Raw genomic sequence first — 6,449 nt, 5'->3', positions numbered from 1 at the left:
AATGACCTCCACCCTACCCTACATCCAAGGTGCCACAGAACAAATAGGAAGAATTCTCAACAAACACAACATCCAAACCATATTTAAACCACCTGCGAAATTAGAACAACTGCTAAATAACCCTCAAGATAAAAAGGCACCAGTCAGTGATCCAGGAGTATATAAAAACCCTTGTTCATATGGCAAAGTCTATATTGGAGAAATCGGGAGAGATGTGAGCCAACGTATTAAGGAACATAAGAGTAAAGTCAGGTTAAAACATTTCACGCAATTAGCTCTAGCTCAACCCGAAATATCTCTTTTTATCAAAATGAATCATTGTGAAAGCATAAAATCTATTAATTTTATTCTCCTTTAAAAATCATCTGCAAACAACTTTCTTCCCTACCTCCAAATATGGTTCATCTCTATATCTTCTCTCCTAACTCGCTCGTTTGTATGATCGTTCAATCCCTATCTTCTTTAAAACAGAAAACATAGGTACACACATTCTTTCACCTCCTATCTCAACCCTTCCATCTCCTTTGCTGAACCGTAAACTTGGATTTTCGGTATTACACTCCAACCAATTCTGATTTTGGCCAAATAGATGACATTTCACCACAAAAAAAATGTTCTACCAACGAAAACGATTTTACCGAAAATTGCACAAACTTTTAACCAAATTGTCTAATTTTTTAAACAAAAGATGAATTATCTGCAGAGTAATTTAATTTTTACCCTAAAAATATGATTTTTCACGGAGAAAGTTAAATTTCAGCCAAATATTTCAATTTGTAATGACATGATCAAATATTCGAGAAAAATATGAATCTTTAAGCCAAAACGTCAATTTCATGACAAATAATCTCATTTTTATTGAGCGAGATTAATTTTTAAATGGTAACAAAAATAGTTCTTCTCAAATTTTTACCCCTTTCCAACATCTCATGGAGGTAAGGAGGGACCCCTGTTAGTGAACACAGGAGTAAAATAGGCCAATTTTTGAGGTTATGTACAGAAGACACAACATTTTTTGGGATTTTTTCTTTAGTTGCATCATATAGGACTGCTCTTTTTCTTCAATTTGAGAAACATAGTGTTCAATTGGCAATTTTCTTTACCAAGTTACGCCAATTTGGAATTACGAGATATGGCCCATTATGTCTTGAGCATTTTCTTTAAATACTTTGAGGCAGACATCTTCTCCTGGGTGTTTCCTCTTGAAAATTTGTACTTGGGGATGTTCGGGGTTGTTGGAATCCCAAAAAATGTTGTGTCGTCTGTCCATAACCTCAAATGTAGCCAAAAACGACATTTTTGAGTACATAACCTCAAATATCTTAAAATCCTGACGTGATGGGCCAATTTTGACCCCGGATTCGGATTATACGTAAAAAATTATTTCGAAAATGCCTCTCCACTTTCCAACAACAAAACCATGTTGGCCTGTGGTATTTAAAGCAAATGTTCAAGACATAATGGGACTTTTCTCGTAATTTCAAATTGGCATAACTTGGTAAAGAAAAATAGTAATTGAACTCTACGATTTTCAAATTAAAGATAAAGAGCAGTACTATATGAATCAACTGAAGAAAAAATCCCCAAAAAGGTTGTGTCTTCTGTACACAACATCAAAAGTAGCCAAAAACGCAATTTTTTGGGGTACATAACCTCAAATATCTTAAAATCCTGACGCGATGGTCCAATTCTGACCCCGGATTTGGATTCTGCGTACAAAATTACTTCGGAAATGATCCTTTACATTCCAACAACTGATATGACCTTATTATTTTCAGGCTTGTGTAATTTTAGTCAAAAATCCACCTCTTTCCAAAGTCTGGTGGCGGCGGTGAAGCGGGAAGGGTAACTGAACACAAAAATAATTTTATTTGAATTCCTACGCTTTTCCTACAGAAATAATTCTATTTAAATTTTCAACCCTTGATAACGTCTCGTAGGAGAAAGGAGGGACCCCTGAGTCCTCAGTGTCTGGTCATAAAAATAATTATAATCAAATCCTTGTCCCTTTCCAAAGTCTGGTAGCGATGGGAAGGCACCTCTGTGACTAGATATAGAAATAAATTTATTTAAATCCCTACTCCCGCCAACGCACAGTGGGCTACATCAGGAATTTATTATTCAAAATCACCTACAGCCTACAATTCTTAAACTATTTCCAATTAACAATAATGCCGACATCATGAATTGCTTGCTTGAAAAGTATATCTGTAAGTTGCATTTGCTTAATTTTATCAACAAAATAATATTTTATTTTGAAAATTTGTTTTCTGCTATAATTTGCTTATTTTATAAACAAATGCATAGTTTGGTCATTTGTGTGCAGAAAGTAATCGCTTTTCTTTCTTATCGCCTTTAGTTTGTGTTAGTGGTAATTATCAGTGATGCAAACATGTCATGCGACATTATTTGTTTATTTTATAAACAAATACAAAATTTGTCCATTCATAAACAGAAATTATTAGTTTTTGTTACGGATCGTCCTTAAAATATAGAAGTGGTGATTTTTAAAGATAAAAAATTGTCATTTGATATTATTTGTTTATTTTATAAACAAATTATGTGAACAAATGCATACTTTGGACATTTATGGTCAGAAATCCATTTTTTTTCTTTCTTGTCACCTTCAAATTGTATTATTGGACATTTTTAATAATACAGGCTTATGAGTCGATAACATTTGTTTCTTTTGTAAACAAATTTTATAAACAAAAGCATAGTTTGGCCACTTATAGAAAGAAAGTATCGTTTTTTCTTCCCGATCATCTTTAAAATATATAAGTGGTGATGATTAGTGATACAGATTTATGATTCGATATTATTTGTTAATGCCATAAACAAATTATAGAAACAAATGCATTGTTTGGACATTAATGGGTAGAAATTCATCGTTTTCCTTTCTTATCGCCTTCAAACTATATCAGTGGTGATGTTTTGTGACGATTCAGAAGAATTAGCTTCCAAGTTGTACTTGTCAATCATTTCAAGAATTTCAGGATCCATTGCAACTTCATTCTTGCCCCTCTTCTCTGCCTTAAAGAGGCAATTAATAGATCAGATGATACAAGAAGCTTGTGCATTAAATTTTAATTAGTCGAAAATCGAGAGCACTTTCGTGTGTTGAATTCTCCGAACCACTTGAAATCTTCATTATGTGCTTCTGCAGCTTCTTATGAATACTGTCCGATTGAAAGTAAAAAATGCTACATAACCGTTGCTTCATGTAGCAACATTTTGTGTACTGTTGAAGGCATAAAATACCACGGGTAAAGACTGAGGTATTATTGTGCTGTTTCAAATGCGAACTTGTTAAAAAACATGGGAGGAAATTTCGTGCTATTACCTGTCAACATTTACAAAATTTGAGAAGACCTAACAATTAATTAGAATTACCAGTTCCATGCCTTGGCTGATCTATGATCAGACCAGTCCTTTTTTTAAACTCCTTGCATATTCGGGTATGAACAGCGTCCTTTTGGTTTTTTTCCTCGTCTATCCTTGCACATCTAATTTTGAAATCTAAACGACAACCTATATGCATTATACATTCAAAAGACCGCATGTTTGTTTTATTATTTTCAATTTCATGTCAGTTCCGACTAAGTAGAAGCCATTCGGTGTAAAGATCTTCGTTGGCTTCAATGTTTTGATTTGGCGTTTGATTTCTTGAATCTCTGTTTTTGTCCTTTCCTTTGTCTCCTTGGTGAATATAAATGCTATTGGTATGCATCGAGGATTGCTCCAAACAATTGCTGAACTTTCACTTACCTTCAGGCATAATGGTACCATCAATATCGTAAACACTGACGTATCTGATGAATCTTCGTCCACAAACATCTTATTATACGTTCCTTGATCTGAAGTTTCATCGCAGTCATATTTCATGAGTAAATCTAAATTACAAGTTTTCCCCCTCTTGTCTCTAGGAGGAAGTTTTAAATTAGGGTCTTTAAAATGTCGTGTTATTGAGGGATCGATTAGAGACTGAAGGTTGATGCGAGCTTCTGTTTCTGTTATACGGACTTGCGCCTTCGATGGATAACATTCCTTTTTTGCTTCATCAAATTCATAATACGAAGGATAGATATACGCATTTCGCGGTTTAGTCTGAAATTGAATGACATCGTATTGATACTTAGATAACATGGCATCTTCCATTAAAGCTTAAGCTTCTTTTGCAGAGTAACATTCTACTTCTTTACCGGAATTATAAAAAACATTATATGAATCACCACCACTGGTATCGGTTAGAAGAGACACAATTGCATTAGCATTTTTTGTTTTTCCAGTAGTTCTCAATATTTGGAGAAATGCTTCTTGAATCTTGATTGCCGAATAATTTTCCTCTATGGTCATCAATCTGCGTCTCTTTGTTGCTTCTCTTCACCTCTAAAAAGTCTACAAAGAAATCTGACTTACGCCACTTTCTTTAACTTCATTTCAAAATTGCTTTTAATAGCAAAAGGTCGCTTCCACTTCTGATAGAAATGTGTAAGAAAGTGTCTGCTTAGGTATCTTCCAAGTATTTCCAAACCATCATCATCATGACTATATTTCGCTTGCAAATAATTTAGCAACTTTTTTGAGTCTTTAATGTCATTTTCGACAAGAAAGTCGGAAATTACTCTCTTGGAGAATTTAAAAGAGTCGATTTTGTAAATAATATTTATTAATAATTAACAAATTATATTTTAACAATAATAATGTCGCTAATAATATAATAATAATAACCACAAACCTGCGCATGACGAAGCCGAAATAAGTTGAAGATAGATCACAAAAAGTCAATTCAATTTTGCAAGCCTGTTGTACTTATAATACAAAAAATGACATTTCTTGTAAGAATGTATCTAGCGGCATCCATCTAGCGGCAGAGTCTGAACTAACAGCTATTGACGGTAAATTTTGAATCACTTGAAAAATTGAAAAGTAGTTTTAAAACGAAATACATTTTAGACACCCTCACCAAAATTTACGTAAAACATCACTCTACTTTTAACTCATATTTATTTATAATATTTGTTCATAAAATTATCAAATAATATCGAATGACAAGTCTTTATCACTAAACATCACCGCTTTTATATTTTAAGGACGATCAGTAACAAACACGAATAATTCCTGTCTATAAATGGACAAATTTTGCATTTGTTTATAAAATTTGTTTATGAAGTAAAACAAATAATGTCGCATGACATGTCTGCATCACTAATAATTACTGCTAATACAAACTGAAGGCGATAAGAAAGAAAAACGATTACTTTCTGCACAGAAATGACCAAACTATGCATTTGTTTACATAATTTGTTTATAAAATAAGAAAATTATAGCAGAAAACAAATTTTCATGATCAAGTATCATTTTTCCGATAGAATCAAGCAAATGGAACATACAAATATACTTTTCAAGCAAGCAATTCATGATGTTGATATTATTGTTAATATAATTTATTTATAACAATCATATTCGAAAACCCACTAATCATTTATTTTCCTAAGGTGCTTTGACATATATTTTCATGAAAAACGAAATTAACTGAATGATATATTTACAGATAAAAAATAATAAGTGAAAAATGACTCATTTTGTTTCTTTGTTTGTTTATGTAAAAAAAAATAATAAGAATTCAAAAACCTTATCCATACATGCTCTTGCGCAACTATCGCTGATTATTTCTGTTAAAGAAAATTGAAAATCGGTTAAGAATTGTAGGGTGTAGGTGATTTTGAATAGTACATTCCTGATCCAGCCCACTGTTCAACGTCTCGTAGGGGCGAGAAGGCAGCCTTGTGACTGGTCACAGAGATAATTTTAATTGAATCCATACATCTTTCCATAGGCTCGTAGGCATATTCTTTCTTTGTATTCTTCCTTGACGTTCGTCTGACGTTAGCAACGAATCCGACTATTTCGTAGACTTTCGTAGCTCTGCTATCGAATTAATAATCCCTCACTTCATTAAAGGTGCATGGTCTCCTACCTTTCCATTTGAGGGCTGGCCCTTGCGATCATAGTGTTCATTGAAACTTGTTTTCTGACTTGGCCAGATGAGTGTTTGTGATCTCTTAGATTCCTGATATCTTTACTATTAGATCATGCAGGTACGAGGGTAGTTCAATAAGTCCTTAGAATGACCAACAGATGGCGCGCGAATCGCTCCAAGTCATCTGTTTTCAGTCAGCACCACTCCCGACTAGATATATGGTGCAATCACAGTTCACATCTTCTGAGTTTACGTGTTTTTATAACCAATTGAAAAAAAAAATTGTTCGTTAAGAAAAATGGAAAAAAACGAGTTCAGAGCGGTAATCAAGCATTTTCATTTAAAGGGTTTAACTCCATATGAAATAAAAAATTAATTGGACTCAGTTCATGGCACATCTGCCCCTGTCTTAGCAACGGTTTATAACTGGGTAAATGAATTTAAGCGTGGTCGTACATCAATAAGT

This window comes from Belonocnema kinseyi, chromosome 5 (genome assembly GCF_010883055.1).
Source record: "Belonocnema kinseyi isolate 2016_QV_RU_SX_M_011 chromosome 5, B_treatae_v1, whole genome shotgun sequence".
Taxonomy (NCBI): domain Eukaryota; kingdom Metazoa; phylum Arthropoda; class Insecta; order Hymenoptera; family Cynipidae; genus Belonocnema; species Belonocnema kinseyi.
This window is presented reverse-complemented; position numbering follows the sequence as displayed.